The following is a 17,953-nucleotide window of genomic DNA, read 5'->3' as shown; positions in this document are numbered from 1 at the left end:
TTTGTAAAGCGCTTTGTATACAGAGACTGGGAGCAACCGAAGGCCATTTTTTGCAATCTGTCCTGGCCTTCTAACGGATTGCTTCTTTCTTTCCCCTTGCAGTATTGTCAGAACAGCAGCCAGAGTGATTTTATAAAAACATGAGTTAGATCTCTTCTCTGCCCCAAACTCTCCCGTGGCTTCCTGTTACCACCCAAAGTAAAAGGCAGTCTTGGGATTGTCCTGTGAGGCTTGCCATGATCTGACCCATTTGTTGCCTCTCCAACTCCATTTACAGCCACTCTCTCCGTCTCTCGCTTAATCTGCTCAAATTAGCCTCTTTGCTGTTCTTCAGACATCGGAGGCCTGCTTTCACCATGGCATTGGCACTGCTACTCTTTCCGCTTAGAATCTTCTTTTCTGAGATGATGAAACTGCTCTTTTAGCCCCTTTCAGTCTACTTGAGTGCTTCCTCAGGCTTTCCCTGACCATCCTTTTAAAAATGGAAACCTCTCTCTAATACTGTCTATCCTCTGCCCTGGTTTACTTTTATCCATAACACTTATCTTCAGAAATGCTATATAATTTACTATTTTGCTTATTCTTATCTTCCCTCTACTAGAAATGTAATCTATAAGGGCAGGGATTTTTCTCTGTATTCCCAGTGCTTAGTATAGTGTCTGACACAAGGTAGGCATCTCATAAATATTTCTTGAATGAAGGAATGACAGGTATTGCAACCTTTTTCGGGCATGCTTAGGTATCTCTTCCATGCTTTATGGAAAAGCTCTGGGCCATTATCTGAGGAAATTCCTGGTCTCCTTTGCAAGTACTTTTGCAATCACTGTCTGTCTGTCTGTCTGTCTGTCTGTCTATCTATCTGTCTGTCTATCTATCTATCTATCTATCTATCTATCTATCTATCTATCTATGTACATGGAGTCTTGCTTTGTTGCCCAGGCTGAAGTGCAGTGGTGCGATTTTGGCTCACTGCAACCTCTGCCTCCTGGGTTCAAGCGATTCTTGTGCCTCAGCCTCCCAAGTAGATGGGATTACAGGTGTGTGCTACCACACCTGGTTAATTTTTGTATTTTTAGTAGAGATGGCACTTCACCATGTTGGCCAGGCCAGTCTCAAACTCCTGACTTCAAGTGATCTTCCCGCCTTGGCCTCCCAAAGTGCTGGGATTACAGGTGTGAGCCACTGCGCCCAACTGCAATCCATTTTTTAAAAGAGGTCTTCTAGACCAAGTATTCTTCCACATCCAGACTCTAATTTATTCTTTGCAAGATTATCATATTCTCTTAACTATATGTAACATCTTTCTTGATACTTAATAGCAACCTCTTCACTTTGAGTTGTAAATTGTAACATTTTTTGTTCAAAGCAAAACTGAAACAGGTGAAAGTAATAGTCTAGGGCAGAACATTTTCAAACCTTTTTTAAGGTCTTAGACTGTCTCTCCACCTCCACATATCTTACTGAGAACTTCAGATAAATGTTTTGTTATTCAAAATAAATGTTTTATTATTCAAAATAAAGCTATTTTACATTTGAATTTATAGCATACTCTTATTATAAAGTCAGTCTGAACCATGAAGCTATTATAAGGAGCATAACATTGAAATGAATGATTATGAATAAAAATGATAATCTCTATATGCCTCAGCCTCCAGTTTATTTTTGTATTGTGATTTTGTATTTTGGTTTTGTTGCAGATCATCAAGGAAATTTTCATCCACACAGATTAACGGTTGAAAATGGTAATAAGTTTTTTTAACAGTTCACATTGCAATCTTACAATCTCTAGTTACTTTTTTTTCTATTTTCTTTTATTTTTAAAAATGTGTTACTGTGGACAATTTAAAACATACACACATTAATAGGGAATATAGTGAATGAACTTAATTTCAACAGCATCAACATTTTGTCAGTCTTGTTTTTCTAACATTTTTTCCTCCCTAGCTTTTTTTTTTAAAAGTAATTGTCTTTAATTAATCAGGACTTCTTAAAGTGCAATTACTAGGCCATTCATTATCAACCCTAAAAAAATTAATACCAATTCCTAAATATTATCTAATACAGTCCGTATTTCAGAATTTCTCAGTTGTGCCAAGGTTGTCTTAGTAGAATTGGTTTTTTGAAATCAGAATCATGTAAGTTTCCCAAATATAACATAATTTGGTTATTATGTGTGTTTAGTCACTTATTCTGTACAAAACCTCCACTCCTTTTCTCCCTTGTCATTGATTTGTTGGAGAAACCGAGTCCTTTGTCCTGTAAAGTGTCCCAAATTCTAGACTTGACCTATTGCTCTGCAAGTGGTATTGTCCTAGAAGAGGTACCTTGTTCTTGTATCTCATATATTTCTTGTAAATTGGAAATTAAATGTAGAGAGCTGTGTATATTAGTGGCAAATGTTTTTAGGTAACAGTATTCTTACAGAAGCCTGTGTATGTCCTATTCCATCACCTCGTGAGGATACAATGTGTGTGGTATTCTTACTTTTAGTGATGCTAAGATGAATCAATCAATTCAAGTGGGATCATCCTGATCCCTCTAATATAAAGTTCCCTATCTTCCTTTAACTTAATAGTTTTAGCAACAGTTGATGATTCATTCACAAATCAAATTATATATTAACAAAGTAACTTCATATTGGTAGAGATTTTTCTTAAGCATGTAATTATGCTTTCACTTTTTCTTTCTTCATGTTTCTTTTTACAATACAATCAATTTTTCCCTGCCCCCTCATCCCACATTTAGACACGTACACAATGCCTTCAGTACGTTTTGAACATTTGACATAAAGCCTGTAAGGAGATATGAAATGGAATGGACAATAAAGGAAGGTGATATAGTGAAGTAAGGATTATCTACCCCTCTACCTACTGACTTGCCTGTCTCCTCTCCTTCTCTCTATCTTACTGGTTTCAATTTATAATATTTTAAAAGCTATGTGGGATAGGTATGGATTAGAGGGCCACTGAGGCCTTACAGGGATTGGAAAGTGGATAGGACCGGGGCAGGTATTGACTGCAGCATTGGTGTTAGGTATGAATTGAATGTAAATCCAGGCTGCAGCTCAGCTTACACATTTTAACGTTTGTTGTGTAGAGTCAAGATTAGCCCCAAATAAAATTGAGAAGCAGATGAAGCTTATACAGTCTGCGTGTTGCATCCTTTTATCATGTAGCTTTTCTTAGCTGATATGGACAAAAGTAAATTGAACTTCCAAGAATTTAGGCAACTCATGCATTGCTGCATTATTTTAGAAACGGATAAATGATTTTGACTTCTGCATCTTAGTGTATGACTGCTTTGTTCTTCCAGTTATCTGAACCCTAAACTTTGGAGTCATCCTTCACTCTTCTCACATTCCACGTCTAGTCCATTAGCAAATCTTACCAAATATATCTGAAATACTTACAACTGCAGGCATGTACCCTTTGACCAAATGGAGACTTAATGTATATATAACATGGTGACTATAGTTAATGTTAATGTGTTGTATAGTTGAAATTTACTAAAAGTAGATTTCAAGTGTTCTCACCATACACACACACACACACACACACACACACACACACAAAATGGTAACTAGATGAGGTGATAGATATGTTTGTGGAAATCATTTCATACTGTGTATATATATCAAAACATCTGGTTTCGCACTCTAAATATATACAGTTTTTATTTGTCAGTTGCTATGGTTTGAATGCCTGTCCCTTTTAAAACTCATGTTTAAACAGGTGCTGTGGCTCACACCTGTAATCCCAGCACTTTGGGAGGCCGAGGCAGGTGGATGGCTTGAGCGCAGGATTCGAGACCAGCCTAGGCAACATGGCAAAACTCCATCTCTACTAAGAAAATACAAAAATTAACTGAATGCGGTGGCACAAGCCTGTACTTCCAGCTACTTGGGAGGCTGAGGTGAGAAGATCGCTTGTGCCCATGAGATGTAGGTTGTAGTGAATTGAGATCATGCCACCATGCTCCAGCCTGGGCAGCAGTAAGACTCTATCTCAAAAAATAATAATAATAATTAATTGCCATTCTAACAGTATTAAGAGGTGGGACTGTCAAGAGGTGATTGCCATGAGGGCGCTACCCTCAAGGGTGAGATTGGTGCCGATATAAAAGTCAGTCCTTCCCTGCCCTCTGTCTCTTTGCACTTCCACCATGTGATGATGTGGCACAAAGGCCCTCCACAGATGTTGACACCTTGATATTAGACTTTCCGGCTTCCAGAACTGTGAGCCAGTGAGTTTCTGTTCTTTATAAAATATTCCCAATCTCAGCTATTCTGTTTAGCAGCAGAAAACAGACTAAGACATCAATTATACCTCAATAAATCTGGAAAAAAATAAACATGTCCTAAGTCTGACCTCTTCCCACCATCTCTACTGCTGTCATCCTTGTCTATGGCAATATGATTTATCTCCTGGATTATTGATGTAACCTAACTGGTCCCTCTCTTTTTCTTTTTTTCTATCCTTGTCCTTTTTTGGTCTGTCTGTTCTCCCTAGAAGCCACAATGATCTTTTAAAAATGTCAGTCAAATATGCCATTCCTCTTTCCGAAACCCTGTAGGACTTCCCATCTCACTGAGAAACATCCAAAGGCTCCCAGCACCCTGTAGAGGCTTACATGACCTGGGTTTCTGCTTCATTCTGTAATCTCTCACTGCCCAACTTGCTAACTTGCACCAGCCAACATTGGTGTCCTTGGTCTTTCCTAAACTTGCCAAACATGCTTCCGTCTCAAGGTCATTCCTCCTGTTTGGACTGTGCATTACTTCCTTCAGGTGTCTGTTCAAATGTCACTATCAAAGCTTTTTTTATTCTTTGACAGATGCCAAAACGTTTAAAGACCTCTCTAAAATTTACCTATTGATGACTAAAATTTTGATTTTCTTGGTATTATGTTGTGTATGAATTTGGAAAATTAAAATAAGAAACTACTTATACTGTAGTTCAAGCAATTAAAAATACTCTCTAGACTGAGGCTAACATACTTGATTAAAATGAGACTGGAGGATGTTGAACATACTGGAGGAACACTTGATTTTTTTTCAGGCACAGATGGATAAATCTCCTGGCAAACAATTTAGAATCAAAGGTAATTCTGTTAGCTTACTTGTTTGGAACTCTGCAGGACCATTATAGCTTCTAATAACTCAAAGGTGTGTGACTTTCTCATTAAATAGTTCTTAATAAGTGGTATAATTGAATCAAGTGAGACTTTTTTGTCTTGGTGTGTGCTGCGGTGAAACCACCTCTTTAGAGAATGATAAAAGACCGTGGTTTCAAGTGAGTAAATAATATCACTTTTTTAAAAATTGCAATTAAAAATTGTATCTTTTTATTTAAGAGAATTAATTGCTTTGTACTTTAAAATAATAATGTATGCCCCATTGTAAGAACAAAAATAAAAGTAGCAAAGGGGAATACAGTAGGTTACATAATCATCCATCATCCTTTTCAGAAATAACCCTATCAACATTTTTGCCTATTTGTTTTTTTAATTCAGTATTTCTCTCTATGTTACACACATGCACACATATATACACACACATTATATATACTATATGTGTGTGTATATGTGCGTGTGTGTACACACACATATATGTATAATTATTTTTATTTTTGAGATAGAGTCTTGCTCTGTGACCCAGGCTGGAGTGTAGTGCTGCAATCTTTGGCTCACTGCAGTCTCGACCTCCTGGGCTCAAACAATCCTCCCACCTCAGCCTGCTGAGTAGTTGAGACCACAGGGACATGCCACAGTGCCTGGCTAATTTTTTATTTTTTGTCGAGATTTTTTGTATGTTGCCCAGGCTGGTCTTGAAATCAGCCTCCCAAAGTGTTGGGATTATAGGTATGGGCCACTGCGCCTGGCTTATGTTTTAAACTTTGTTGCGTTCATGGTTGTATGCAAAAATTTCTCAAGTGTTTTTTATTGTAAGCTTTTCTTTACATTAGTAAAACTCTTTACAAATGTTATTTTCAATTACTGATCAATATTTTATCTGCATAGTCCTTAGTTTATCTTTTAGATTTATCCATGAATACTTTTGCACAAAGTGTGTTTGGTTTTAAGCCTTTTCGATTCTTACCTCACTTTTAAAACGGGAGCTGAATAGAACTTGAAGGATGTATGGCACACTTTGGGATATAGCCAAGAAGTGTCAGATAGTAAGATCAAATGCTCAGGAAGTGGTACCCAGGCTGCCCAGTTCCACAGAGTGGTTTAGTTTTTGGCCTACCTCAGACTTTCAGCTTCATGGCGCTAAAGTTCCCTATGAAATTAGGTATGGTAGGTGGGACTTGGGGACACTTTTGTGGTTCTGGGAATCATGCTGGTTCTGCCTTATTTGTGTGGCTTGTTCCTGAGCTGATCTGATCTTTGATAACCCTTCTATCAATTTGGCAGTAAGCCAGTTTGGGAGCAATTTCTTAGATAGTGTTTCAATTTGGGCTGAAAGGCAGTAGTAGTCTTTGAGGGTGAAATGAAACTCTTTTGAACACTGACTTTATTGTTAAGTTGCTGGTCTATGGAGTGGCTATTGCTGTTCATCTAGTCAGTCATTTACTTAAAACAGAGTGTTGAAAAGTTCCATTAGGCCTGTATGTGTGAAAATAATATGTACTAGTTTTAACATTTGTTTAATTAAATAAATTATGAAGAGCAGCCAGGTGTGGTGGCTCACGCCTGTAATTCCAGGACTTTGGGAGGCTGAGGCGGGTGGATCACGAGGTTAAGAGATCAAGACCATCCTGGCTAACACAGTAAAACCCCGTCTCTATTAAAAATACAAAAAATTTGCCAGGCATGGTGGCGGGCACCTGTAGTCCCAGCTACTCAGGAGGCTGAGGCAGGAGAATGGTGTGAACCCAGGAGGCAGAGCTTGCAGTGAGCCGAGATGGCGCCACTGCACTCCAGCCTGGGCGACAGAGCAAGACTCAGTCTCAAAATAATAATATTAAAAAAAAATTATGAAGCACTACATATTATATCTTAACCCTTTTTCCTTTCTCCTCCTCCTCCATATTTGTTTAAATAAAATTCTTAAACTAACTTTATCTGAAAGACGTCCTACATACTGTACTCTGTCAATTGGATGTCAGCGTTTCACTTCAAGATCCTCTTCTGATTCTTGAATATGCTGCTTGATATTTCCATGCTAATATGAAATGATTGACTAATCAACTCCTGCCCAGGCTGATTGCAAAGGTTAACTAATATCTGATTATTAAGCACCCTATAAATAAAAACAGCCACGAGTAACGCTCACTGTATAATAGAAGATTAGTAAATGTTACTTTTTTTTAAAAGAAATTATATAAAATTCCTTTTACCCCAATGGGAAATATGCACAAGTGATACTGTGGGGGTTTTGTTGTTGTTGTTGTTATCGTATTTAATATTTTTCCCAGTGTGGCATTTTTTATCTTGGCTTTATTTGTATCATGGAGAACATTTAAATTTTCACTTAGTTAAATGGATCTTTTATTTTTTAAAATTTATAAGATAGACATTTCCTGTCTGGAGTTTCCTCACTCCATATTATGGAAAGAATGCCATGGTTTTTAACCAAGAGTTTTGTTTTTTAACTTTTAAATTTGTGATCTAATAGGAGATAGGGTCTGTGTGTATGTTGTGTGTTCAATAGAACATCTGAGATAGAGTTTCAGAATTTTTCTAAATAACCACCCAGTTAAATACCATAGTTATATACTAAATTTCTACATATGTGTGAGTTTATTTTATAATGCATCTTTTTATACACTGATATATATTTTTATGAAGTGCAACAGAATTGTCTTGGTGAAATATTTTGAAACATTAAAAAATTTTTCAAGCCTGATGAACTTTCAATACCCCTTTTTAGGTTTTCTACATTATACTTCAGTGCTTATTTCTCCAATAAATCTTCTAATTCGTTTGCTGCAAAATTACGTTCCTGTTTTTGTCACAATATTGAATTTACATAATTTAGAGAGGTGCAATCTCTAGAACACCAATTTGTTGCCTAAAAACAATGAACTCATTCTATTTACAAAACTCATTCTATGGTTGAAATCGTTTATTGCACAAGTTGTATAAATTATATTATTAAATTTATACCTCAATATTTTACTATTTTATTGCTTTTGTGAAAAGGAGATTTTATTTATCACATTACTTCACCAGTTATAATACATAAGGAAGCTGTTAATTTTGTAATCAGGCAAATGACTCTCAATTTTTTTTTTTGTTTCTAATTTTTCTCCACTGGACTATTTGGGGTTTTCTAGGAATGAAATGGCATTTTTAAAAATAAAAAATAACAATTTTGGCTTCAACTTTCCAATAGTGAAAATTCATTGTAAAATTTTTTGAATATCATATACTGGTATGTCCACAATATTACATAAAATTAAAGATAAAAGTCACATTGATGGAAGCTCTTCAAGTAGATCACTATTGAGCATGATACTGGAATTTGCTCAGACATGTATATTTTATTTTATTTATTTATTTTATTATACTTTAAGTTCTAGGGTACATGTGCACAACGTGCAGCTTTGTTACATATGTATACATGTGCCATATTGGTGTGCTGCGCCCATTAACTCGTCATTTACATTAGGTATATCTCCTAATGCTATCCCTCCCCTCCCCCACAATAGGACCCAGTGTGTGATGATCCCCTTCCTGTGTCCACGTGATCTCATTTTTCAGTTCTCACCTATGAGTGAGAACATGCAGTATTTGGTTTTCCATTCTTGCTATAGTTTGCTGAGAATGATGGTTTCCAGCTGCATCCATGTCCCTACAAAGGACACGAACTCATCCTTTTTTGTGGCTGCATAGTATTCCATGGTGTATATATATGTATATATATATATGTGCCACATTTTCTTAATCCAGTCTGTCACTGATGGACATTTGGGTAGATTCCAAGTCTTTGCTGTTGTGAATAGTGCTGCAATAAACATACGTGTGCATGTGTCTTGATAGCAGCATAATTTATAATCCTTTGGGTATATCCCCAGTAATGGGATGGCTGGATCAAATGGTATTACTAGTTCTAGATCCTTGAGGAATTGCCACACTGCTTTCCACAATGGTTGAACTAGTTTACAGTCTCACCAACAGTGTAAAAGTGTTCCTATTTCTCCACATCCTCTCCAGCACCTGTTGTTTCCTGACTTTTTAATGATTGCCATTGTAACTGGTGTGAGATGGTATCTCATTGTGGTTTTGATTGGCATTTCTCTGATGGATAGTGATGATGAGCATTTTTTCATGCTGGGAGCTGGAGGCTGGAGCTGTTCCTATTCAGCCATCTTGGCGCCACCGGTCTGATTCTTCTTTACTGGCATCTGAGCAGGTACAACTGCTACATAGATGGAAACTAGGCCCTTCAGGATGAGACAAGAATGTCTTGAGCAGTGATTATAACCCTCTCAGAGCTGGAAGGGACATTAGAGACTGATCTTAGCTCTCCACTTTGTCCTCTCAAACCATATCCTCATATTCCCTCTGCCTGGAATGTGATGCCAAGTCTTAGTTCAAGCCCTGTTTTCTGAGGCAGCTGCAGGAACTGAGAAAGAACATGCAGTGGCTTCCTCTTGATCTTCCTGCTTCTGGACATTTCTTCCTGAGCATTCCAGTATTATTTCAAACCCTGTTTTTACAAGTAAACTCGTGTACACACAAATTTCCCTGTCTCATTGAGCTGTGTTTTCACCTGTCACATGGTGGGGTTTCCTGCCAGCTAAGTATTCATTTACAGTGGCATTGCCATCTGTATGTGTGTAGTGTTTGAGCAATCATTTGGGTATATAATTGCTTTAATTAATTTTAGTGATTATTTGCTTATTTAAAAAAACAGAAAATATAAATGTGAAAGTGTTGATATCAGTGACGAGAAGCATAGATTTACTACAGATTGATAATTGTCATGATGGAAGTGGCCAATTGTTATCCTCTGTTAGATACTCATTGAACTTAAAAACTGAACAGTCAATGATGAAATAAAGGCATACAACCAAAGAATATATACAGATGTGGGAGATGTATTGCTGGTGATGGTGCCAGATGAAGGTTAAGTTTAGATAAACAATTTTTATGTTTTGTGCTCTGAGCAAAGAGTAACCCTTTAATATGTAATGTGTGCACATTATACTTGATTACCTTTTTAGGATTGCAGTATATACAAAGATACAAAGCTGTTTGCATATGCTGATAAGCTGCTTTGGGAAGTTGATTTAACACTGTATATGCAAACCCAGGTAATTCATTTAAGGATTTATTTGATTTCCTGAGATGCAGCAAAATACAATGGAAAAAACAAGGTATTAGATTCAGACTAAGAATAATAACTAACATTTAAAAACTGTTTGCTATATTCCTGGCTCTGAGCGAAATGCTTTAATGGATTATCTTAATTTAGCTTTAGTTGTTTAACTTTATTATTATTATTATTATTATTATTATTAGCTATAGGGCATTGTTCTATTGCCCAGGCTGGAGTGCAGTGGCATGATAATAGCTCACTGTAGCCTCTATCTCCAGTGCTCAAATGATCCTCCCACTGCAGCCTCCTGCGTAGCTAGGACTACAGGCATATACCACCGTGCCCAGCTAATTTTTAAAATTTTTTGTAGAGATGGGGTATTGATCACTCTGTTGCCTAGGTTGATCTCGAACCCCTGGCCTCTAGTGATCCTCCCGCCTCAGCCTCCCAAAGTGCTGGGATTACAGGCATGAGCCACTGGCTGCTTGGTGATCTTAATTTTACAAAGACTTTAAGTCAACTATATCTAAACTTTCTTAAAGAGTGGTTAAGCACGTGAGATTTGGAGGCAGACTGTTTATATTCATGCTTTTGCTTCTTACGTAATTAGGTGATTAATTTTGACCTCTGCTTTCCTCGCTTGGTTTTTCATATGAAGGTAAAGTTAATAGTAGTACTTATGTAATGGGGTTGTTTTGAATATCGAGTGAGAGAATACAATACCAGTGAGACAGTACCTGCCTAGCACATGGTAAAATTCTCAATAAATCCTGACTGTTAATACTACTGTATAACCTCAGGCAAGTGACTACTTCTCTGAGCTCCTATTTCCTCATGTGGGAAATGGAGTTAATATTTACCCCAAAGTTATTGTGAGGATCTAGTGGAATTAAAGTATCTTGTGGAGTGCTTAGCACATAGGAGCTGTTTAATCCAACATGGCATTCCAAATTCTATGTCATGCTTTGCACTTTTTCGGTGAATCTTTATTGAATAGGTATTTGTTATATGCTGGGGAGATAGTGGTGAAAAAAGTCCCTGCCTTAAAGAGTTTGCATTTGGGGAGGTGGGGCTAGAGTAGGGAAGCAGAAATAAGTAAATGACCAATCATTTGAGACTGTGATAAAAACTATGAATGGTACAGTAGTGGGTCACTGTGGTGGCAGGTAGGGAACTATATGAGGCTATGGGGGTGGTGGGGAGATAGGGAATATTCGAGGGAACATGTGAAGGGAGAGAAGAAACAGCTTATTTGAACAATTGAACAACAAGTCAAGAGCACTTGAGGCGGAGGGGCCTGAGAGTTCTAGACCCAGATGTGGAAGGAGCTGAGGGTGTGGGCGTTGGGGTGGATCAAGGAGGAAACTGAAGGCCCATGTGGCTAAAGCGCCCTAACTGAAGGAGTGTTGCGAGACTAGGACCTTTCGGCCTTCCTGTGGAGTTGCAATGGGGAGCTATTGAAAAGTTTTCAGCATATGAGTTAAAAGTCAACTGTATTTTATTCTCTGTCTTTGCTATTGTGAATAGTGCTGCATAAACTGTATTTTAAATGGGAACCTTATGTATATTCTAACCTTGGGGCTGGTGTCTTATTTCTTTCTAATGGCTTGCATGTAAGATCCCATCTTTGTATATAAGTAATTAATCTTTTATCATTAAAACAATTTTTCTACTTCATTACTGCTCACTTGATGAGAGACTCCCTACTTACCACTTAAATTCAAATTCTTTTCCATCATTCACCTTCCTTGACTGTCCCACATGGTACTGAGGGAGGGAGGAAGCACACATTTCTACAGTACCTGCTATGTGCAAGACTCTCTTGGCTTTAAGGCATACTTTATATTGTCATTCCTAAGACCTTGTTTAACCAATGAGGAAACAGGTTCCAAGATGGTAAGTGATTGCCTAGTGCTGGAACCAGGATTTGCATCCAGGTCTATGGTTCCCTGCTCCCTTTAGCCCCCAAAGGGGGCTCTCCAAAACCCCTCAGAGCTTTGCTCTCTGTGTCAGATTGCTCTGTTAGCATGATAGAGGTATGTAAGACTGTGAGCTTAATCAGATTAAGGTGTTATCTTCTCTGTGGACAGTCTTAGAGTTTGCAAAAGAACATATGTCATTGCTTCACAGTGCACTATTGATCTTATTCATTCGACCATTTTCACTGTAGTTCTTCTAACAGTACTGCGATAACTTTGTTTTTGTCCTTGTAACCGTTAAGTACTCAAATATAGAGATATTCTCCATGTCCATTTGTTGTATGTACATTGACTTTGTTGAAAATAGAGAAATTTACTATTTTCCTGTAAAATTTTTTTGTTCATTTGGTCTTCAGCTTTCATTAACACTAAGTAATGCAAATTAAAATAACTAAACCATATCTATTTCATTCTACATGAATTTAGTAATTTAGTTTTTAGGAAAAATACCAAATGAGGTTGATTGGTCACTCTGCAACAATAAAAAATCTTGCCAATAAACTTGTAATCAGTCTATAAAATTCTTTTCCAGAGTAAGACTTTTTATTTTGGAGGAAGATTTCCTAGGAATCTACTTGGGGAAATTATAATGGTTATGTTTCTCCTTGAAAATGAAGGAAGAAAACTTTTAAGTGCTTTGTCTGGCTAAATTACATTGGCCCCTTTTCAATATTACTCGTTTCATAAAGCATTGGTAAACATAAGTAACAAAGTAATCTTTCATCATTTTATCAACAATTTTTCTATTAAATTGCTGCTCACTTTATGACACCCTTTAATGATGGATTTCTACGCTTTCAGTGATTTGGGTGTCAGAAAGTTGTATCCTCTATTTCTACAAAATGTATTAGAATGTGAATCAAGATTTTCCTATTTTGGTAACTTTATTAAAATTACAAAACACATATTCTCATAGAAAAATTAGAAACTAGGATTGAGCAAAAATAAAAATTATCCACAATTTGTACATTCTGGGCTTTTCTTTGTGCATATATACTCTGGAGCGAGACTACTTAGGTTGGAATTCCAGCTCTGTCACTTTGTGACCTTGGGAAAGTTGTCTAAATTTTCTGTGCCTCAGTTTCTTAATCTGTAAAATGAGTACCTATCTCAGGGTTATTATGGGGGTTAAATGAGTTAATACATGTAAAATGCTTAGAATATTGCCTTTCCCCTAGTAAGAGACACATACATGGGTTTTAAAAGACCTTTTATTATGGAGAATTTCAAACACAGAAATAGAGACTAGTATTATGAGTTCCAGTGTACCTATTGTCAACATTTAGACATTCCTGTTTCATCTATCAATCTTCTTTTATTTTTCTTTCTATACTTGGGTATTTTATAGAAAATCCCAAATATTACATCCTTACTCTATGTATACTTTGTACCATATTAATATTTGCTAAGAATTAGGTAAGTTATTTTAGAGAGTGAGTATACAAAATTTAAGTCATTTTTGAAGGGAGAAAATACAAGCAAAATATCTAAAACATCCATTCTGTGATGTTTTAATAATTTTAGCTGACTGAATGGTATTTGAAGTAAGATTGTGAATATGGAGATTTTGCTATTCAGATTAGACATTTATTGGCCAGTAACACCTTTAAAATAATTGGGTATCAGTTTTATTGTAAATATACTGTAGATATTTTGTATGAACACAAAGTTTTTATTTAGAAAATGTTTTGTACTGAGCAATATATGTAACTGTTTTGGTGAAGGAAAAATACTTAAAATTTATGATATTGGAAAAAATAAAAAAGCTAACTTTGAAGATTTAGATTGGATGCTACAAAAATTCTAGACATTCATACGCCCTTAGATTTTAAAAAATAACTGTTTTTCATTGATATACTCATATATTTAGCATATAAATACACATCCATATACCACACTTTAAAACACAGTATTCAAGAATAATTAGATAAAATTTGTAACTAGTTAGGCATTATTCAGTTTTGTGGGTTTTTTTTGTTGTTGTTGTTAAAAACAGGGGCTGGTTCCGTCACCCAGGCTGGAATACAGTGGCATAATCTTGGCTCTCTGCAACCTTAATCTACTCAAGTGATCCTCCCACCTCAGCCTCCCAAGTAGCTGTTTCTGTGGGCTTGAGCTACCATACCCAGCTAATTTTTAAAGTTTTTGTAGAGATGGAGTCTCCTTATGTTGCCCAGGCTGGTCTCAAACTCTTGGGCTCAAGTGATCCTCTTGCCTTGACCTCCCAAAGTCTAGGGATTACAGGTATTAGCCACCGTGCCTGGCCAAGTTTGTGGTTTTATTTTTTATTTTAATGTCTTGTTTTCCTGGACAGCAATCAGTTCTGACTTGGAATTTCCTGCCTTTGATCTTATTTTAGACTCCCATTTCAAAATCTGTAAGTAGCATGTGATATTGAGAAGGAACTAAATTGTAAAGGCAGGAATTTGATAGAATTCATTGTACTTTTAGTAAATGGCAATGAGTGAGATCATCTGAACTCATCGTCATGTAAATTTTCTCAGTATTTGAATTATTGATCTTAAAATTCCTGGGATATGGTAAGTGATGTGGAATGTGCAGGCCATGCCTCATGTTACCGATGGTCCAGTGGAAAGAACACTTGATTGGAAGTCAAGAAACCTCTGTTCTCACTTGAACTCGGTCGTGATGACTTCCCTTTTTGGCAAGTTGCTTTAACCTCTCTGACATTGTTTCTTCATTTCTCTAGTGAACAAATGTAGGGAGGGAGATGATGTTAGGTCCATTATATTAGTTAAGGAAGTGCTAGATATTGCAACAAGGAGACCCCAAAATGCAATGGTTCAAACAGTGTAGAAGTTTTTCCTGTAATAGTTGGAGTTCCAAGTATGCAGCTGTGCAGCAAGCTATCATTTAGGGATCCAGGTTCTTTCCATTTTGTTTCTTCAACAGAGTCCCAGGGCCATTGTCTTCATGTGCATGGTTGCATCTAGGTTGTTGCCCAGAATTCATTGTGGTTCGGAAGAGAGACTGGAGGAAGCAGACTCCAGCCGGGAAATGGCACGTCACTTCTGCTCAAACACCACTGGAGAGAACTTGATCACATGTTCATACTGTACCATATTTGAGCCTGGGAAATGTAATGAAGCTGTTCAGGTTACAGTTTTGTTAATACAAAAGAAGAGAACAGATATTGGTGGATAAATAGCAGTCTCTTCCACATCATATGGTTGCTGCTTTCTCTGATTATAATATTGACCAAGTGGCTTTGTCACACCACTGAGTTGCTATCTACTTCAGCTTGATTTTGAAATTACTGGCTAAGATAAAAGTGTTTTCTATTCTGGGTTTAATTTTAATGTGTCTTAGTGGTCTCTCTGAGAATATAATGACTAAAAATTACTGTTTTCTTGCACTTGCTCTTTAATGTTGAAAACTTTCAATTTTTATGAATTTTCATGAATCATATACAGTTGACCCTTGAAAAATTTGGGGTTTTGGGGTGCCAATCCCTCATGAGATCGGAAACCTGTATGTAACTTTTTACTCTCCAAGAATTTAACTACCAGTAGTCTTATGGATATTATAAACAGTTGATTCTTACATATTTTGTATATTATATACTGTATTCTTATAACGAAGCTAGAGAAAAGAAAATATTATTAAGAAAATCATAAAGGAGAGAACTATTCATTAAGTGGAAGTGGATCGTCATAAAGGTCTTCATCTTCACCTTCACGCTGAGTAGGGTGAGGAGGAGGAAGAAGAGGGGAGGTTGGTCTTGCTGTCTCAGGGGTGCCAGAGGTGGAAGAAAAGCCACCTATAAATGGACCTTTTCTCAAGGATCAACTGTGATTAAAAGGGTTCCAATTATCTTGTCCTGTTAATTTGGGAGTTAGGTGGCAGTCGGATTTTTTAAAGCTTTTGAAGCAAGAGCTGAGGCTAAGTGTGAGCAGGAGTCAGGATTTAATACAAGGTGATGAAACAGAATCAAGCTGCCTGATCTTGGAGAGGATATATAGAAATACTTAGGGACTGGGAAGCTAAGCAGCAGAAGAATGAGAAAGAGATCCATATTAGACAGTAGAACAAGGTGGGCATTTGAAAAGTATAGGCAGAATTTTTCCCCTCTTTTTTGAGGGACAGGGTCAATCAGCCGGAGGACTCTAGAATCCACGCTTGAGCCACAGTCTTGATAAATTTATAAAATCACCTCAAAATTTATTGATAGTGCCCATCAGGTTTTCTATAAGCCATCCACAAAAAGTAATAAAAAAGATAAAAATTGTCAAAATATGTGTTTAAAAGTATGGTTTTAGGCTGATGGTTTCATAACTTAATTTGTGGGAGGAAGAAACTAAGTAAATTCCATAACTGATAATTGGAATAGTTGATAAAATGTTAGAAAAAGAAAAGTCCTGGATTTTGTGTCTCTGAAACATAGAGCCCATTAATGTGAATGAAGTATTCATTTTTTGTCAGCCATTTTCTCAGTTTGCTGATGATACTGCTCATGTAAACTAGCTTTAAGAATGTACTCTGGGCTGGATGTGGTGGCTCACACCTGTAGTAATCCTAGTGCTTTGGGAGGCTGAGGGTGGGAGGATCACTTGAGCCCAGGAGTTTGAGACCAGCCTGAGGAACAGAGGGAGTCCCCGTCGCTACAAAATTAAAAAAAAAAAAAAAAAAAAAAAAAAAAAAAAAAGCTTTAGCCAGGCATAGTGGTGCATGCCTGCAGTCCCAGCTACTTGGAAGGCTGAGGATGGGAGGATCACCTAAGCCCGGGAGTTTGAGGCTGCAGTGATCTATGATTGTGTCACTATACTTCAGCTTGAGTGACCGAGTGAGACGCTGTCTCTTAAGAAAAAAAAAAAAAAAAAAAAAAAAAAAATATATATATATATATATATATTCTGTTAGCCCTGAGTTTCAGCCGGATGACTGCCTTTGAGCCCTTCCTATATAGAAATCTGGTAGTCAAGAGCGCTCAGAGTCAAATGTCTGTCTTCGTGACCATTGGATCCTCCTCCTCTGACTACCTTGTATAATCAGTTACTCTCTCTGCTATGTTTTCATAATTGTTAGATTTCCTCTTGTTTTTTTCAGAGTGTGTCCTTTATTTGAGGTTTGACATTAAGTACTTTTGTGTGATATGTAGTTGTACAGTGTCCTAGAGAAACTATTGAGAAAGAAAGTTGAAAACCCAAAGTGTTTTTTCTGCTGCTCTTTTATTAGTGCAATTGATAGATTAATTTATTGGAAGTATTCTTATGGGGCTGAAGTACCTTGGCAGATAATGTGATAATTGCTTACTTTAAACAACTGCTTTGATTCACTGGGAACTTAAAGACCTTGTTAAAAATTACCTTTCTGATTTAAATTTAGACAGACAAAAAAGGCATACTGACAGGTTGGAGATAAATCTTTTAAAATCAAACATACATTTCTGTAGCATGTGGTTTATGGATTATATTGTTACTGGTTTCCTTTTAGTAAAATGGCATGACAAGAAGTAATATATAAATTGTTTTTTCTTAATGTATAAAATACCTAAAGGAAATTGAGTTTAAAAATAAAGTAGACTGCTGTCCAGACTGGATGACAAAGTGAAACCCTGTCTCTGTCTCTTAAAAAAAAAAAAAAAAAAAAAGCAGGACATGTGCTATACTTGCCAATGCTAAAGTGACCATGTTTACTCTTTTTTGAAATTCCATAAGAGGATATGATGTTTTTATACCTAGAAAGG

General features: G+C 36.7%; 1 protein-coding gene across 4 annotated transcripts in view; it reads left to right on the top strand.

Moving 5' to 3' along the window:
- Positions 1-17,953, top strand: part of FOCAD (focadhesin) — a 318,797-nt gene that overhangs the window by 9,980 nt on the left and 290,864 nt on the right. For 2 of the 4 annotated variants that reach the window (XR_012424668.1, XM_045373316.3), the window contains exon 2: positions 1,698-1,742. The exons of the other annotated variants lie outside the window; for them this stretch is intronic. The gene's annotated coding sequence lies outside the window, so the exon portion shown is untranslated. The remainder of the gene's footprint in view (positions 1-1,697; positions 1,743-17,953) is intronic. 4 annotated transcript variants of the gene reach the window in all.

Source organism: Macaca fascicularis, chromosome 15 (assembly GCF_037993035.2).
Source record: "Macaca fascicularis isolate 582-1 chromosome 15, T2T-MFA8v1.1".
Lineage (NCBI taxonomy): Eukaryota > Metazoa > Chordata > Mammalia > Primates > Cercopithecidae > Macaca > Macaca fascicularis.
The sequence above is the reverse complement of the archived record's forward strand: the minus strand, read 5'-3'. Positions and strand labels throughout refer to the sequence as shown.